The sequence below is a fragment of the Acinonyx jubatus genome, chromosome E1, assembly GCF_027475565.1.
Source record: "Acinonyx jubatus isolate Ajub_Pintada_27869175 chromosome E1, VMU_Ajub_asm_v1.0, whole genome shotgun sequence".
NCBI classification, from domain to species: domain Eukaryota; kingdom Metazoa; phylum Chordata; class Mammalia; order Carnivora; family Felidae; genus Acinonyx; species Acinonyx jubatus.
Window position 1 is genome coordinate 18,545,371 of NC_069397.1, and position 18,981 is coordinate 18,564,351.

An 18,981-nucleotide genomic window follows, 5' to 3' on the forward strand; every position below is an offset into this window, starting at 1 on the left:
TGTGGTGCAAACAATGTGTGTTTGTGTGTGTTTACTGTCTAGGAGAGTCCCCAGGGATCAGGCCCATATCTGCAGGTAGGAGGCTGAGGCCTATCTTCATTTCCTGTTGGTGACAAAGCCTTCAGGACTGGGTGGGGAGTGCTGAGTACCCCCTAGCCTATCGTACTGAGCCTTTCTCATACCATTCCAGAAAAAGGGAGCCTTCAGGCTTTGGTCACATATGGTTACAGACACCTGGATTCCCCTACCTTATCATGGGAGGAGTAGAGCTTTGTTTCTTTTTTTCTTCTTCTTCTTCTTTTTTTAATGTTTCTTCATTTTTGAGAGACAGAGCATTAGCAGAGAAGGGGCAGAGAGAAAGGGAGACACAGAATCTGAATCAGGCTCCAGGCTCTGAGCTGTCAGCACAGAGCCTGACACGGGGCTCGAACCCACGAACCGCAAGATCATGACCTGAGCCAAAGTCAGACACTTAACCAACTGAGTCACCCAGGCGCCCCCGAGTTTCGTTTCTTCAAGCAGCCAGACAGCCCCTCCACTTGCCATCCTAGACAAGGGCACGTCTATGGGTAGATAATGTAGATCCGGAGCAGAGAGAGGTTAGAGGTTCTACGTCTCTATCTGGGGAGGAGGGAAAAGGGCAGATGCCCAAGAGGATGACAGAGGCTAACAGCAGGGCTGGGGCTGGGACTCTGGCGAGGCTCCCCCTGGAGCGGTCATTGTCAGCGTCAGGGTTTAAGTATGTTTCTCCAACCTGCAGTTCCCTCCCACTCTTGACAAGCCTCAGTAATGCTGAGTTGACCAGCCTAGTGGTTGCTGTGGGACAGTAAAGGGCAACCAGTGTCCATGGTTGGAACAGACCCCCAGGGGAGCTCATGGCCTTCCCCACACTGCCTCCTTCTTGAGGCCTGTGGGACAGCACAGCACCGTTTCCAGGGACGCTAGCAGCCAAGTGAGAGAAGTCCGCGTGAAGGAGAAAGTGACCCTAGGGGGCCAGGTGTCGGTGCAGTCACAGCCTCCGGCATTGATGGATGGGAACCAGGCAGAGATCACGCCCCTTTCTCCCTAATACTGCAGGCAAACAAGCCTTGAAAGCTGGAGCCTAGATCCCATAACATAAAACCACAGATGAGTCGATCATAAGCTATTTAGCATATTGATCAGGACTCCTTCGGTTGCGGGGGACCCGATTCCCATTACCCTTAGACAAAAAAGAAACATATCGGCTCATGTCACCAAGAAATTCAAGGGATTTAGGCATGGCTAGATCTGATGGTGTCATGGGACCCTATATGTCTCCCGTCTCACGTCACCTTGCCTCTGCTTGACTCCATGCCCCAACAGGATCTTACTCAGTAGTAGAAAAATGGCTCCCAGTGGCTCCAGGTTTACAGGGTCTGAAAAGCTGCCATTCCAGAGAGAGACTCTGTTTCTGAGTCCATGATAAAACTTTCAAAAGGTATAAACTCATGGTGTTCAATATGGAGAGGGTGTGTGTGTGTCCCCCAACCACAGTGAACACACCGAGGGCATAGAGCTTGGTTTATAAATGCACTCTGCACAAAATGGACTTAGAATTCCATAGAGAAATGGCTGGTCCCAAGGCTGAGCCTGGGAAAGTACAAGAGGAACCGAAAATATCTTCTTAAACCAGAAGGCGAGGAGGCCCTTAAAGAATGATGGGGGCGGGGCGCCTGGGTGGCGCAGTCGGGTAAGCTCCGACTTCAGCCAGGTCACGATCTCGCGGTCCGTGGGTTCGAGCCCCGCGTCGGGCTCTGGGCTGATGGCTCAGAGCCTGGAGCCTGTTTCCGATTCTGTGTCTCTCTTTCTCTCGGCCCCTCCCCCGTTCATGCTCTGTCTCTCTGTCCCAAAAATAAATAAAAAACGTTGAAAAAAAAAAATTAAAAAAAAAAAAAAAGAATGATGGGGGCTTGTCGAAAGACCACAGACACAGGCTAGAAGGAGCTCTCACAAGCCAAAAATGGGGAAATTTTGAGCATCAGAATAAACAATGAGAATAAGAGATTATAACCCATTGGAGAAAATAAGAAGCAATGAGTCCATGCAGATATAAACAAATAAGTAAACAACTTGATTTAAGGCTTAGTGATTTCGTGCTTAATGAGAGGTGGGATATTTACATTGTCACAAAAATACTTGTTAGTTACAAAGAAAGAAAGAAGTGTGACTTCCCAGTGGAAGTCAGCCTGGCCGACACCACCTTAATCGAGTGACAATGAACATCACCAGTCACAGGACAAATCAAAATTGTACCACCTGGTAGGATGCCACAAAAGGAAAACAGCTGGGGGCGCCTGGCTGGCTCAGCCAGTAGAGGATGCGACTCTTGATCTCAGGGTTGTGAGTTCGAGCCCCACCCTAGGTGTAGAGATTACTTAAAAATAAATTAAAATCTTAAAAAAAAAAAAAAAAAAGACAACAGCTGCTTTGTCTTTCTGGAATTTTCCCACCCAAAATGCCTAATCTAATCCAAACATAAAGAAACATCAGGCAAGCCCTAATTGAGGAACATTCTACAAAACAAGTGGCCAGTAATCTCAAAGGGATCAAGGTTGTGATAGTCGAGGGAAGGCTAAAGAACTCTTCCGGATTGAAGGAGACTGAATAGTCATGGCAAGTAATTCAATGTGTGATGCAGTTGAAGGGCCTGACTATGCAATGGAAAACAGAGGTGTGAACAGGGGACTAATATGCTGACCACTAAGAGATACTAGCCCAGAAGACTCTCCCTGCTCCCTTTCCCACCCTGGGTACATATAACTCTCCATGAACTTTGCTGGGGAGGAGGGAGGCATGTTGATGATGTAGTGAGGGTGTAGCTAAGCTAAGGGTCCCACGCATTTGACATCTGAATACATCACTTGTTTTCCTTTGACAGCACACATACCTTCCCAATCACATAGGAAATTACATTCACATGCAATTTCATGCCAAGGCCACGTACTCCACGGACCTATGAGTTTAGGGCAGTGGAATTAGATCAGAGGAAGGTGCTCATCTTTTTTTAAACGTATTTATTTACTTAAAAATATTTTCTTTCAATGTTTACTTACTTTTGAGAGAGAGAGAGAGAGAGTGGGGGAAGGACAAAGAGGGAGACACAGAATCCAAAGCAGGCTCCAGGCTCCGAGCTGTCAGCACAGAGGCCGACGCAGGGCTTGAACTCACAGACCGCGAGATCGTGACCTGTGCCGAAGTCAGACACTCAACCGACTGAGCCACCCAGACGCCCAGGAAGGTGCTCATCTGATTTAAGGCAATGCACAGGAGAATAAATGTGTGCCATGAAGTCTAAAGTGCAAGTTCCCCGGGATGGAAAATGGCAAATCACTGTGAGCGGAGTAAATGAAAGTGAGTGGACAGACCAACGCCGCTTGGCCCTTCCAATGCTGATATTGGACCCATCTCGGTGTCTGATTTAACTGGTAGTACCTCCCAGCTGGCCTCTTGTTACCTCCTCTTATCACCCTCTTCATCCTGAATCACTCACCCTGACCCACCTGACCTACTCCCCAGGTTCCACTGATGACACCAATACCCTCCAGATGGAAGGCTCCACGCTTCTCTCCACCTCCACTGGACCCAGGATTGTCCTCCCAATAGTCCTATTTCAGCATGTCCAACCTGACTCGGGCTCCAGGCTTTCGCTCCCAGTGCAGATCCCGAGAAGACATCTCATATCTAATCGTGGACACCCCAAAGTGGGGGGAGGACTCTACAGTGCAATACAGGTGCAAGGTGGCCATCTTTTACTAAATCTGTAATTTTGAGCAGGAGCCATGAACCCCTCTGCGAATCTGAGATAAAGCTATGGACTCTTTGCCCAGGTAAAAGCACATTCACATAAGAATTGGGGGGGTTCCTGCATCTCGTGGAGCCCATCCACAGGAACTAAATGAAGTACATCTGCTTTAAGTAGGAAAGCATCCTACTTTTCAGAGCCTTTGTTATAGTCCTTGAAACATTCCAATGAGCTGGTGTTTTTCAACCTTAGGCTGATTGGGGGTGTATTCCCCTTAATTACAGAGGAGTTTGTGTTGGGAGAAGACAGATGTAGTGGTAAATAAAGCTTAGGACTTGTCTGGGAGAATAAAGATAAAAAGAATAGCTCAAGTCTCGTGTTTTGCCAGAAGGAGAAGGAACACGGCGTCCTCACGCTCAAGGCTTGTTCTAAACTTAGCCGGCTCCCGTGGTTCCAAAGTTGGCAAAATGAGCCCCCACCACCCTAATAAACACGTCGCGGTGCAGTGACTCACTGAGACGAGTGCGGGACGGGGCTGCTTCCGGTCAGCCATGCAAGGGACCGTGGTGGGCTGGGACCCCCAACGCAGCAGGGCGTCCGATGCAGGGGCGAGGATGGCCTGGGGACCAGCTGCCCTGAAGAGTCAGGCTTGCCAGTGGTAGAGCCCAACTTCTCATCCCAGAGAGAAATGAAGACCCAGGGGTTAGGGATCGAGGGGAGGACACACAGCAAGGGGGGGAGCATCATCCTGGGGGCTTCCTCTGATGGCCCTTCATGCCCAGTGAGGGCATAGAAGGAGGCAAACAAGGAGGATGGCATTCCTAGATGCCAAGGGACTTCCCTGTGACCTTAGACTTCTTCTGGACACTAACAGAAAGTGGCTTCTAGAAGGAGAGGCAGGCAGTACTCCTCTGTTCTGCCTGGCCCTGCCGTGGTCAAGCCGACCTGATCAGGCTGTGCTGGAGGTGTGTGGTCAGCTCAAGGTGGCCGCACTCCTGGAGAGGATGGCCACTTTGGAAGAGACAGATGGACTTGGGCTTCACAGACAGGCACAGTCACCATCTCCAAAGACCCAGTGGGCTGTCCAGTGTGTCCGACTCCTTCCACAGAGGCCAAACACCCAGCCCCGGGCTCAGTGGGGTGGGAAGGGGCCCCTGGGGGCCAGCTGGGTGCTGAAGGGGTTCTTGTAGAGGTCAGAAGAGGGTCCACAGAGCAGCCAGGAGAAGTTGCATCTGGGAAGCGGAGCAGCCGAAGGGGTCACTCAGCAGCAGGTCTGACAAGTGACCGGAGGCTGGGACAGATGGCCCAGGCCAGGGAGGTGAGGGGTAGGCTGGGAGGCTGGGGATCCAATGGTGCGGGATATTGGCCCCCTGTCAGGCAGGGATGTGCAAGCTTGCTCTGGGTGGGGAGTGGCCTCCTGGCACCCGGGGAGGTCAGAGGGCCCAATGAGGCGGGCTCTGCAGGGCAAGGTAGCAGAGGCATTAGTCACATTCCATGATGCCCTCGGGAGAGAACGAAGGCTAGCGGAAGGAGCTGGCAGAAGTCAGTCCAATATGAGGAAGGGCTTCTGCCAGCCACAGCCAGAGCTATTGAGCAATGAAATGGGAGGCGGTGAGCCCCTTGGCACTGGGACGCTTCTAACAGGTCGGCCTGGCGGGGAGAGTAGACGGCAGATTCAAGCGTCCAAGTCCCTTGCAGCCTTAACAGTCTTCAGCCTGGGTTCTTCCAGAAGTCTTGTTGGGGGAGAAGAGCAGAACTTGATTTCTCCTTTCCCAAAGTGGGAAAGCGGAAGCCCAGACAGAACGCCGCACCCAAGGTCGCACAGGAAGGCGGCAGAACTGGGAGTGAAACCCTTATCTGCTCCTTCCCAAGCCCCAGACTGTCCCATCTGCTTTCCCAACTGGTGTCCCAGCCTGTGCTCTTTTGGGCTGGCTCCCCTGCCAGGACAGAGGGTACCCATGGGACCAGCGCAGCACTGACAGCTGGCTCCCAAGCAAAGCTGGTAACCGAGCACCCCAGGGCCTGTGCTGCACACTTACCCAGCCCTGACTCTGTCCCTGTGCCACCAGGAGGGAACATAACTGTGCAGGGCATCACTCTGACCCTGGCTCTCTCGGCAAAGAAAATCACATTGACTTCCTCAAGTGGGGAAAAGTTGAAGAATCGCAAGTGAACTTTGTCCTCCAGTCCACCAGGGGGACCCAGTGGGCCTGGCTTAGATCTTTGTTTCCCAAGTACGTTCCTTAGAACACTAGTTTTTCAAAAAGCAACTCGAGGCAAGACTTTTGTGCTTTGTTTGTGGTAATAGCTTTATTGAGGTAACACTTCTATATCGTACAATCCACACGCGTAAAGTGCACTGTACAATTCAATGGCTTTTAGTGTGTTCAGAGAGTTGTGTAACCATCACAACTGATTCTGGAACATTTTCATCATGTCTGGAAGAAAGGCTGAGCCCTTCGGCTCTAATTCCCTACTTCTCTTAGCCCTAGGCAACCGCGATTCTACTTTCTGTCCTTATAGATTTGCCTATTCTGGGCATTTCATATACGTAGATTCATGAAATGTGTGCTGTTTTTGTGTCTGGCTTCCTCACAGCATAGTGTTTGCAAAGTTGAGCCATGTGGATAAATGTGTCATTCCTTTTTATGGCTGAATAATAACCCATTGTGTGGATGTGCCACATTTTGATTGTGTATTCATCCGTTGATGGACATTTGAGTTATTTCTACCTTTTGGCTATCACGATTGAGGAAAGATTTTGTATTCAAACAAACTCGGAGAATGATGCCAGCTCTGTCTCCCTCATGGAGACTCAGAACATCCCTTAGCATATTAAAGGCTCTGAGAAGTCCTGCAATAAATTTGCATTTACCTTTCCTTGACCTAGCGCTTCCCAGCCTTCCCTCACAGTTCTCCACACGGAGAAATCCCAGGGATTTTTTGCATCAGATGTACACTTGGCGAAACAGCGACCTGACTGAGAGCATCTGCCAGCTGGGAGTCTCAACTGAAAGGAGGCCACGAAAAGTGTTCCAGCCCCTTCCTGCAGCTGCCACTGCAGGCACTGGAAATGCTATGAATCTGAGAAATCCAGCAGATTGGGAGACCTTCCCAAGCCATGGCCAGTCCATTTATTTGCTCCTTTGGTCATTAAACATACGTAGTTTGAGCACCTATGGGGCTAGAGCAGAGGCTTTTGAAATTTATGACGACGAGAAGGAATACATTTCACTTCATGATGCCGTGTTACACACACACACACACACACACACACACTCATGCAAGTATGCACACATACAGCTGAAAGCGTGTGAAGCAATGCTTTGTCTTCCTGTGTGCAATGCCTTCCGTAAGTGACGATTCTATTCTACTTTATTCAAAAAATATACATTAGTCCTGAACCACTAAATTGATTTCATGACTCATTGATGGATCATAATCTGCGGTTTATTTTTTTTAATTTTTTTTTCTTAACGTTTTATTTATTTTTGAGACAGGGAGAGACAGAGCATGAACAGGGGAGGGTCAGAGAGAGGGAGACACAATCTGAAACGGGCTCCAGGCTCTGAGCTGTCAGCACAGAGCCCGACGCGGGGCTCGAACTCACGGACCGCGAGATCATGACCTGAGCCGAAGTCGGCCGCTCAGCCGACTGAGCCACCCAGGCGCCCCTAATCTACGGTTTAAAAGCCACTTAAGGTGACAGACTGGAAGGAATATTTGCAAAACATATCTGACAAAGAGCTGTGGATATACAGATCTGTTAGGGCTTAAAGAAAAGAAACCAAAAAAAAAAAAAAAAAAAAGGAAGAAGAGGAAAAGAAAGAGGTGCCAGACCAAGAATCCAATAAAAAACGGGAAAGGGGCACCTGGCTGGCTCAGTCAGTAGAGTGCGTGTGACTCTTGAGCTTAGGGTTGTAGGTTCGAGCCCCACATTAGACAGAGATTACTTAAAAAATAAAATCTTGTTTAAAAATGGGCAAAGGAGTTTAACAGGCACTCCCAAAAGAAGAGGGATGAACAGCCAATATGCACATGAGAAGGCAGTGAACATGAGTAGTCATCAGGAGGTGATATGCCATTGCACACCCACGAGAATGGCTAATGTGTAAAAGAAGTGACAATATCAAATGTCAGAGAGGATGCGGAGGAACAGCATTCGTGTGCTGTTGGTGGGGATGTAAAATACTCCAGCCACTTTGGAAACAATATGACAGTGCCCTATAAAATTAAACACACACGCACCATATGCCCCAACCATTTCACGTCTGGGTATTTACCCAAGAGAAATTAGCACGTATGTCTACACAAAGACTAGTACAGTGATGTTCATAGCACCATTATGCATATTAGCCAAAAATGATAATGCAGGGGCGCCTGGGTGGCTCAGTCAGTGAAGTGTCCGATTCTTGACTTCGGCTCAGGTCATGATCTCATGGTTCATGAGTTCGGGCCCCACGTCGGGCTCTGTGCTGACAGCTCAGAGCCTGGAGCCTGCTTCGGATTCTGTGTCTTCCCCTCTCTTGACTCCTCCCTCTCTCTTTCAAACATAAATAAACACTAAAAAATTTCAAGAAAATAAGAAACAAACATGGTAATGTCAATGTCCACCAACAGATGAATGGATAAACCAGTTGTAGCACATTGGCATGAAGGAATACTGCTCAGCGATAAAAAGAATGAAATATTAACACATGCAACAATATATATAAATCTGTTACACATTATGCTGAGTATAGTAAGTCAAACATGAGAGCTCACAAACAGTAATTTTATTTATATAAAATTATGGAAAAGACAAAGCGATAGTGACATAAGGCAAATCAGTGGCTGCCTGGGGCTAGGAGAGTGACTGCAAAGGGACTCAGGGGACCTTTGGGGTAACAGCCATGTGCCTATAACTGTACATCATTATCCACATCCATCAAGCTCTACACCTAGGATGAGTGAGTTTTATTACCTATAAATTACACTTCAATGAAACTATTTTGAAAACCTGGAAGACAGACTAGATAGGGGAGAGTTGGAAGGGGTGGGAGACGGAGGGGCAGAGGAGGGCTCCGTCGTGAGTCCACGGGCTAAGTAAGGGATGTGCACTGCACCAGAGAGTCATGCGGAGCTGTGCAGGGTTTCGAGCAGGTGGTGTCTTGATCCAATTTGTGTTTAAAGCCATCACTCGGGCCACTCGGTGGAGACAGGGTCTGGTGAGAGGGAGTTAGGGCTGGAACTGAGGAGGGGTGGGGCTGCTCGGGGAGAGAGCCATTTAAGTGGCAGGAGGGGCTCCAGAGACAGGTTAGAAGGTCTTGGGAGGGAGGCTGGGAAGCCGTGGGGGGCATCTGAATGCATCGGACACTTCTGCCTTAGCAACCAGGGGGACGGGGATGCCTGGGGAGAAAGAGGATGACATCGGGCTGTGACATCTGGCGTCTGAGGAAGTGTTGGGAGGTCAGGGCTTTTATTGGTCCAGGACTCAGAAGAGTGTTCGCTGAATGCAGTCTTGGGCATCCTGGTTAAGTCCTGGGAGAGAAAGGGCAGCTGGGGGAGGGTGGGAAGGACAGAGAGTTGAAAGCGTGGTCTGGGAGAGTGAGTGGAGGGTGTTGGAAGGGTGAGTGGGAAGGGCTGGAGAGAATATGTCAGCGAGACCAGAGGAAGAAGAGGGGGTGTTAGATAGCGGTCAGAAAGGTCAGCTGCCACAGAGCAGAGCCGTCATGGTCACACGGTCGTGGTCACAGGGGAGGAAGCCTGAGATCGGACAGAAGAGCCGGGGCAGGAGCTCGCCTGCAAGAAAGAAGGGGTAGATGGTGAGGAGACGGCGGCGAGGGAGCAGGGGAGGAAGCGAGAGGCAGGCAGCAGAGAGGGTGAGGAGTCCCGGCTCTGGTCTCTCGGGGCGGGCTCCCCTCCCAAACCTTCATGCTGCTGGGAGCAGCAGCAGCTTCTTCTTGGCAACCGGCTCGCCCTTACTCGTGCTTGGATTAACAGCAAATTCTAGTTTCCTTGCCGACTCATTTCCCACCCTTCAGGGAGTCTGGCAGGAGGCCCTGGCTCCTTCCCTGCCCCCTCCTTCCAGGCAAGAGTGAGCTGCAGAAGGTGTGCAGCAGGCTCAGGGAGGCAGCGCCCAGGAAGCAGAGGGAGACCTGGAAGCCGTCCCCACACCACTGCACAGACCTCTGGTGGCCGACCCCCGGAAGGCTTGGGGGGGCTGCCCGGCCAGTCTTGAGGCCCCAGGGGACACCTCTGCAGCCAGCAGGAACTCCCAGCCCTGCAGCTGGAAGAACCGCCTGAGAAAAGGGGGAGCTAAGAAAAATGACTCTCTGTTAGCCTTGACTGCTTGCGTGGGGAGGGGCAGGGCCCAGCCCTGGGCCTCCGCCAGGCTCCCTGGAGGGTGGGAAAGGAGTTGGCCTGGAAATTGGAATCTACCATTATCCCAGACGCCAGTAAGGGCAAAACGGTTGCCAAGAAGAGGCTGCTTCTGCTCCAAGCATCAAGAAGGTTTGGAAGGGGAGCCCGCACCGAGAGACCAGAGCCGGGACTCTTCACCCTCTCTGCTGCTGTCTGGCGCCGTGACCTTGAACAACCTGCTTACCCAGTCAGGGCTTGGAAATTCCACCCACCGACTCCGGCAGACACACGTTCACTCATGCATTCATTCGTGTTCATTCATTCACTCATTCGCGTTCGTTCGTTCATTCATTTGCCCAACAGGCATTTCTCTGCGTCAGCTCCCTTGGACAGAGATGTGCTCTGGGAAGAGTTAAGGCTTTGGAGCGAGAGACCTGAATTCAAATCTCCACCTGCTGCTTGCTAGCCAGGTGACTTTAGGCAAGCTATTTCATTGCTGCGTGCCTCAGTTTTCTCTTCTGCAACATGGCGGTAAGGATGCCTACCTCAAGGAATCCCACTGTTTTCCCATCTCATGACCAGCCAAGTACCATCTTCACACGTATCTCTTCAAGTTCGAGACAGGGGAGTTAACACACATACACTAGACATTAAAAAAAAAGGGGGGGGTGCGCCTGGGTGGCTCCGTCGGTTAAGCGTCTGACTTCAGCTCAGGTTGTGATCTCGCGGTGTGTGGGTTCGAGCTCCGCGTCGGGCTCTGTGCTGACAGCTCAGAGCCTGGAGCCTGTTTCAGATTCTGTGCCTATCTCTCTCTCTGACCCTCCCCCGTTCATGCTCTGTCTCTCTCTGTCTCAAAAATAAATAAAGGTTAAAAAAAAAAAAAAGAACACCAACCTCACAAGGTAGGTACAGGGTCAGGTTAAACTAGACAAATAAGTCTTTAATAAACACTGAACACAGCAGCTATAGGTACACAACAAGTGTCAGCCTGATGATGACGACGACGACGATGATGATGGGGACCATGACAACAATGATGATGATGATCTGTGAAGCCCAAGCCTGAGCCTGAAGCATGCAAGGCGTTCAAGAAATTATAGTGATACGGTAGTTACCGTTACTGTGTCATTGTGTTCTTACGTTACTGTTATTGCCTCGTTGGGTTACTGACATTAACAATCATAACACAACAATATCATCATACATAAGGTGCTTAAGGGCTTCCTGAGGTAGCAGCTACTCAAGAAGGCTTTGCTTTTAATGCGTTTATTTCAGTGATGGCATCACCATGTGCCCAGCGCCTGACATCTGGTAGGTGCTCAGTGCACGTGAGTTTCCTCCCCATCGGCGGAGACCTCAGAGCATCCGGACCCTGGTGAGGGGTCCCTGGTCATCTAGGATGGACTTGGGCACCCCCGGATACCCAGACCAGGGTGTGTGTGAATCTCAGGGTCCTGTGGAGGTCTCTACCCCGGGGCAGCTCAGGATCTGGATCTCTCTCACAGCTGCTATCGCTAGAGGAGATGGATCTTTCCAGAAAACCTCAGGTCTAGTTCCAGACCAACCACTGTCCTCTCACCCCCAACTCCACGTTTCTCAGCCCGGGAACCGGCTAGACTCTGCTCTCCCTGCCCAATATTTATATTCCCAGCTATTTATAACCCAGCCTTAGTGCAGCCATGGTGGGGCTGAATGGACAGTGAGGAATCGGGCCTCCCATCATGTGGGCAGCCCCAGAGGCCCCCGGCACCCAGCAGAACATTTCATTTCCCAAACCATCTCTGTAGCTTTCTTTCTCCTCCCCTGGCTCTGGTCCAGCATCCCTGCGGCTTGGATGACATGGTTCAGTGAGAGGACATTTCACGTGTCCCGATAACTGGTTTGGAGTCGCCTGGGCCGTGGGGTCCTGGTCTGATTGTGGCCTCAAGGTGCTGTGCTTCTCTTCCAAAGCCTCCCCAGCACTAAGGAGGAAGGCGCCCCCTGACGGCTTGCTGTGATGTGGAGGAGTCCCAGATCTGCTACTTACTAGCTGTGTGTCCTTGAACAAGTTACTTAACCTCTCTGAGTCTCCATTTCCTACCCCGTACAATACAAAGAGAGTCCCACCGCAGAGTCCCCATCGGGGCCGAGAAAGTGTTTGAGGAGCTCCTGTAGCACAGTGCCTGGCACACAATCGCTGTGTCTCTCTCTTCTTTTACCTCTCCCCAAACGCTGAACCCTGGATCACCCCCAGCCTGGAAACTCTGAGTCCGCTCACTGCTCTTCATGCTTTTCCCGGGGTCTGCCATTGAAAAGGGGATCAACGTGAGGAACAGAGCCTCGGCCTCATCTCCGGCTGTCTGGGGGCTCCCTACCTACATTGTCTGAATCGGAGCTGGTCAAGGACAGTAGCACTTCCTGCCTGAGCCTGAGTGACCGCAGAAACTCAGGCCCGAGGGGAGGAGGGATGATGGACGGGGCAGAGTGTGGCTGCGTGAGGAGCTCTGGAAGCTCACAGCAGAAAATGAGTTCTAAGCGGAGAGTTGGGGCCAGGCCCCATCCAAGGACCTCCTGGCCGCTCTGCTGAGATGTGGCCTCCAAGCGGCTTTGTGGCGGCGCTGAGACCTGGCATCGTGAACGCGGATGGGTCTCCCACACGGGGCTCGAGCAGCACCCAAGAGCCTGAGGCTCAGCTGAGGAGCCCAGAAATCCCTGAGGGGCACGGTGAACACAGCACCTGCCATTACCAATGGGGCCGGAACCTGAGAAGTCCTGCTCACAGGGCCCGTTCATGGCTGGGTGGCCTGGGAGAGAAGCTCGGCCCAAGCTAAGGGCTAGTGTGTGTTAGGTTTTTCATCACACTTGAACAGGTGGACTCTGTGTGTGTGCCGATACAGGCATGGGTGTGGGGGGGGGAAGGGGGATGGGAGCAGGGGTACGGGACTTAAAATTTACTCCAGATCACTCTGAATCTCCTTAGAGACTCCCACTAGCCTGTGAGCTTTGGAAGGAAAGGACTGTATCTAGCGTGTTCGATGCAGTCCCCCAGGGTCCAGTATACAGCCTGGGATGCTCACGAGTGAGTGAAAGGACAAAGGAATGAATAAATGATGAGAGAGGAAGAGCTGGCCAGATCTGGGCAGAGGAACAAGGCTCCGGAGCCCTTGGCCTGTTGTCCCCACTCCTCCCCACCCCTGGCCAAGCCACACCTTGGGATAGTAGAGGCAGCTGGTGCAGGGCAAGGAGCTTCCCAGCCCTGCTGCCTACAAGCTGGGTGACCCCCGGCTCGTTTACCGTCTCTGAGCTTCGTGATCCTTAAGGCTGTCTGGGCAGAGAGGTTTTTTCCGGTAAGTCAGTCAGATGGGTACAAGGGCGTAACATGGCCAGCACTCGCTGCACGGGCGTTTTCCTTGGCCAGGCAGGGGTGGGTGGGCAGAGACTCACCCTCCCACCGCAGCACCCTGCCCTGCTTTCTCTTCCTGTTGCAAGGCAGCCCCAGCTCCCCAGGATGGGCCGGCAGCCTGCTGGCCTGCAGCCAGGCCCAGAGCAGAACTGAGGGCCGCCCCCACCCCCCCATCCCTGTCATCCCTGCAACAGCCACTTGCTTTCTTCCTGCCTCCCCAGCCCCCACTGCCACCCTCCCTCTGTCCCTACCCTCCTTCCTTCAGTGACTTCCCCGCCTCTCTCTGCCTTCCTTCCAGACACCGTTCCAGCCCACTGGAGAAGAACAGAACAGAAACAAACCTCCTCCTCATCCCTCTTCTATTGTGGCGGTGCTCATGGCCCCCTCCTCATGGGCTCCTGGACGCCTGTCCCCACCACCCCCACCCCCTTCGCTCACAAGGCTCAGCCTGTGAGGGGAATGGGCCTTTCACCTGAGTGAAAATACCACTGATTCAGGGAGCAGAGCTCGGGGGGCTGGCCTGACCTCCCGGTCCTGCTCCGCATCTCAGGTAGGAGCTAACTCCTTCCGGGATTTGGCTGCCTGTTCCCACAAACATGGACCCACTCACCCATCTCTAGGCTCTGTGCCGCTCAGGCTGAGATGACAAGAGCCCGACCAGGGAGGTCAGCAGTGGCTTCTCAGTAGTACCCTGCGCCCAGGCACCTGTTGCACTCTCTCCAGAAAATATATCACAGAGCATCCCACTGGGGTCAACCCCCCTAACTTCAAAGCCGATGCAGAAAATGTGCACACAAATAAACAAACATACGAAGAGACAATAAACAAAATCCTCGTCTTCATTTAGATAGAGTTTGTGCGAAGGGCGGGTCAGAGACTCTGGGAGGCCCCAGCATCCTCGCTTGAACAATAAGAAGTTCTGGGATTCTGGGCCGGTGGCTAGGGGAAGGAGGACAGATCAGAATAGTACAAAATACAGGCAGGGGCTAGAGCTGGTGAGCCCTGGGTTTGAATGCCAGTTCTTCAATTTGCTAGCTGGGTGGCCGGGAGCTGGGGATGTTGCCTCTCTACGGTCTGGAGCGTTTTCTTCCAGTAGAATAAAGTGAGATCTTCCCGAGCTGATCCTCCCACAGAAAACAACTCTAGACAACACACACACACACCCTCAAAGTACTGGAGAATGAATAAAACCAAGTCGACACTGGAAGAAGGGAATGACAGGGAGGAAGTTACCCATTTTTTATGGCTTTGATCTCGAGAGCAGGCCGCACTTAGCACAGCACAGATTGAAAACCTGTCTCTCCGGCCTAAAGAAACAGAGGACAAATTCAGATCAACCACGGCCACTGGGAAGCAGAGGGGGCAACCCCAGAAAGAAGAGGTGCAAAGGGGGAGACCCCCAGATCCTGTGTATAACCGTGGCTCAAAGCTCTGGCTGATCCCCAAACCACATATGCACGGGAGCAACTTCAGCGGGGGGAAAATGTAAACAAATACACAAACCCCAAACTGAGCTGAGATTTGGGCTGCCATCCAAGAGCAGAGTTTGAAGGTAATGGCCTAATAAAACAAAAATTCAACACATTTTGAGAATATTACAGAACCCAGAGTCCCTTCAAAGTAACATCAACGATGTCCAGGATATAGTCTGTTCCTCTAAAGTCATGCCCTCAGGCCTCAATGGAATTAAAGTAGAAATCGATACCAGGAAGATAGCTGGAAAATTCCAAAGTATTTGGAGATGAGACAACACCCTTCTAAATAACACATAAATCAAAGAAGAAGCCTTGGGAGACATTTTTTAATATTTTGAACTATATGAAAATGGCAGTTTTCGTTTTGGCAATTGCCAATGGCCAATTGCTTCGTCAATCATGACTATGTAATGAAGCCTCCATAAACCCCAAAGGGACAGCGTGTTGGTCCTCTTTTTTCTTTTCAGAAAGCTTGGGGAACCAGGACGCTTTCATGTGCGGTAACTGGGCCCCACGCTCCACAAGGACAGAAGCTCCTTTGTTCAGGACTTTGCCCCATGTATCTCTTTATCCAGTATCCTTTGTCACCATCCTTTAATAAACTTGTAAATGAAACTGAGTGTTTCCCTGAGTTCTGTGAGTCACTCTAGCAAATGAGTCTATAGTGCAGGTGCCTGGGGCTTGTGACAGGTGTCTGAAGGGGTGAGGGGAGCCGTCGTGGCGGACCGAGTCCTTAAGCTGTGGAATCTGATGTCACCTCTAGGTACACCTTGTCCGAATTGCTTGGTGTTGTATGTGGGGACCCGACCCCCAGGTACACATTAAAATCAGGTCAAAGAACTCTAAAAGAACCCCCCCATACCAAATGTGGTGGATGTTAATTCAGCACGTGTAAGCTGAACAGACACTGTGTGGGGAGGAGACTGTTCATTCTCAGGGTGTGATGGAGGGCCGGCGGGGCCCCACGGAGAAGGCCCGGCTGCCCTAAGCACAGGGACATTGGCCCAGACAGGATCCTGATTTGTGCTTGGTCACCAGACTGTCTTGTGCTTTTCCTGTCTGCTCCGTCTGCCTTCCAGCCTATAGGAGGGACAGCAGTGCAGGCAGAGGAGGGAGCCCAGGAGGGAGGCCAGCAGCTTCCGGGCCTGTCCTGACCACTTGCACTGAACCCTGGGCTGGTCATGGCATTGCTCTGCAAGGCGCTCTGGACCCCAGCTGCCACCGAATTGACCTCATCTATAAAGCAGCAACTCAGTCTAGGGCCGAAAATCCCAGGCAAGGGCTGGAAGGACTGGAAGGGAGAGGAATTTTACTTACAAGAACAAAGCTAGAGGAAGACTCCCGGGGCAAAAAGCACAGCGTTTCCTTTTACAGAGCCGTGACCAAAGCCCCGTCTGTGGAAAGAACAGCCTTACCGCCTTATGATTTAAAAGAAAGGCCTCCGAGTAGGGACTCTGGGCTCCTTCCTGTGTCTAAGCCTATCCCTGGGGCAGGACGCCTTTGTAGAAAGAGCTCCTTGAAACCAAGCAGACTGGGATTCGAGCCGTGGCTCTGCCAGGTACCAAGAATGTGGCCTCGGGCGTCACCTCACCCCTCTGTGTGCCTTGTGTCTACCTCTGCTGCAGAGAGGCTGGTGAGCAATTGTTGTACATCTCTCTCTCCCTCCAGCTTCCCCACCCCCTTCTTACAGCAACACCCTTGATCTTCACTTGGAAGGTGTATCCCTCCCCAGCTCGCAAGTCTGTGAGGTCGAGAAAGGACCCATACCTCATTTAGGTGGTACCTTAGGATGGGGCTTGGAGCAGTTGGTAGGAGCCTCCACCCCTGTGACATTGCCCTCCTCTGGTGGAATGAGAAGCTCGGGAACAGACCAGTGACCTGAGCTGATCCTAGTGTGAATGGCTGGGCTTCTGCAAGAGTGTCCGGAAAAGAGGTTTCTGCTCTCCCACTGGCCTCAGAGCTCTAGAGAGTGAACCTGCAGCCATATGGAGACTGGGAGTGGAGACCCAGGGCTGCTGGGGCGGCTCCATGGTGCCAGCCTCAAGGAGGGAAGAGCCGAGAGACAGGGGGCCTGGGAGACATCACTGCCTCAGGATCCAGCCATGCCTGAAGCGAGATCTACCCATCTTGGACTTTTGGTCACATAACCAGTACATTTCCTCTATTGCTCAAGCCTATTTGAGTTGGGTCCTGTGTCACCTGGAACAAAAATGTCCTAATCAACTCAGATTAATAATACTCGTTTCAGCAGGTTACGATAGGACTCAACAGAATTCTGTCCTTAGGTTATGAGCTTTTTGAGGACAGGCACTGTTTGATCCACATGCGTGTTCTCAGTGGCTGACCCATAGCAGGTGCTCAAATGTTTGTAGAATGAGTAAATGTGTTTAAATGCCCCTAAAGCTTATAAGATTGTTGTTACTTTATTTTGTTTTTAAGTTTTAAGTTAATTTAATTATCTTGAGAGAGAGACAGAGAGAGCTTGAGCAGGGAAGGGACAGAGAGAGGAGGGAGAGAGGATCCCAAGCAGGCTCCACACTGTCAGTGCAGAGCCCGATGCGGGGAATCGAACTCATGAACCATGAGATCGTGACCTGAGCAGAAATCAAGCGTCGTCGGGTACTTAACCGACTGAGCCATTTAGATGCCCCATCTTTTTTTTTTAGAGAGAGAGTGAGTAGGGGAGGAACAGAGAGAGAAAGAAGGAGACAGAATGAGAATCTCAAGCAGGCTCCACATCCAGTGTGGATGGAGCCTGACACAGGGCTCGATCTCACTATCCTGGGATCTTGACCTGAGTCGAAATCAAGAGTTAGGCACTTCACTTAGGACATTTTTGACTGAGCCACACAGGTGCCCCAAAGATTCTTAACAAATGTTAGCTCATATTATGATCCCATCAAAGTTAACCTTATCTTCTCTTGTTCCATATTGCCCTTCTAAATGTGGAAAATGAGTCAACAATCCCATGCCTGGGTGCCCCAATTCATTAAATGATGAAGTTAGCAGCATCTGTTGACTGCCTGGTACATTCCAGTGCTGGGCAGTAGAAGTCCGGTGATTAACAAGAATGACCCATAAACCTGCTCTCATATAGTCCCAGCCACTACACGTAGTGTATGATAGGGGCACCTCGGTGGCTCTGTCAGTTAAGCATCTGACTTCAGCTCAGGTCATGATCTCACGGTTCGTGAGTTCAAGCACTGCATTGGGCAGTCTGCTGTCAGCACAGAGCCCGCTTCGGATCCTCGGTCCCCCTCCCTCTGCTCCTCCCCCGCTCTCTCTCAACAATAAATAAATATTTGAAAATAAATAACTAGGGGTGACTGGGTAGCTCAGTCGGCTAAGCCTCTGACTTTGGCTCAGGCCATGATCTCGCGGTTCATGAGTTCAAGCCCTGTGTTGGGCTCTGTGCTCTGTGTCTCCCTCTCTTGCTCTGCCCCTCCCCCACTCCCTCCCTCCCTCTCTCTCTCTCTGAATAAACATTAAAAAACCTTTTTAGGGGCGCCTGGGTGGCTCAGTCGGTTAAGCATCCGACTTCGGCTCAGGTCATGATCTCGCGGTCCGTGAGTTCGAGCCCCACATCAGGCTCTGTGCTGACCGCTCAGAGCCTGGAGCCTGTTTCAGATTCTGTGTGAACCCTCCCCCGTTCATGCTCTGTCTCTCTCTGTCTCAAAAATAAATAAACATTAAAAAAATAAAATAAAATAAAATAAAAAACCTTTTTAAAAAATAAATAAGTAAATAAATAAATACAGAGTGTATGATAGGTGACCGTGGAGATGAACAGCAGTGCTGTGGGGACACAGAGCAGGAGCAGCTCACCCTGACCTAGACGGTTAGACAAGTTTCCTCTGAGGAAGTGCTTACAGGGGCCCAAGGCTGGGGAGTGGGGGTGGGGTGGGAGAGGGCTGCAGGAAAAGGAAGCAGCCAGTGCAGGAGCACGGAGAGAGAGAGAGGAGTGTGGCCCTGAGGAGGCCGGGAGGATGGAGGGGGAGGCCCTCTGAAGCCATGCTGAA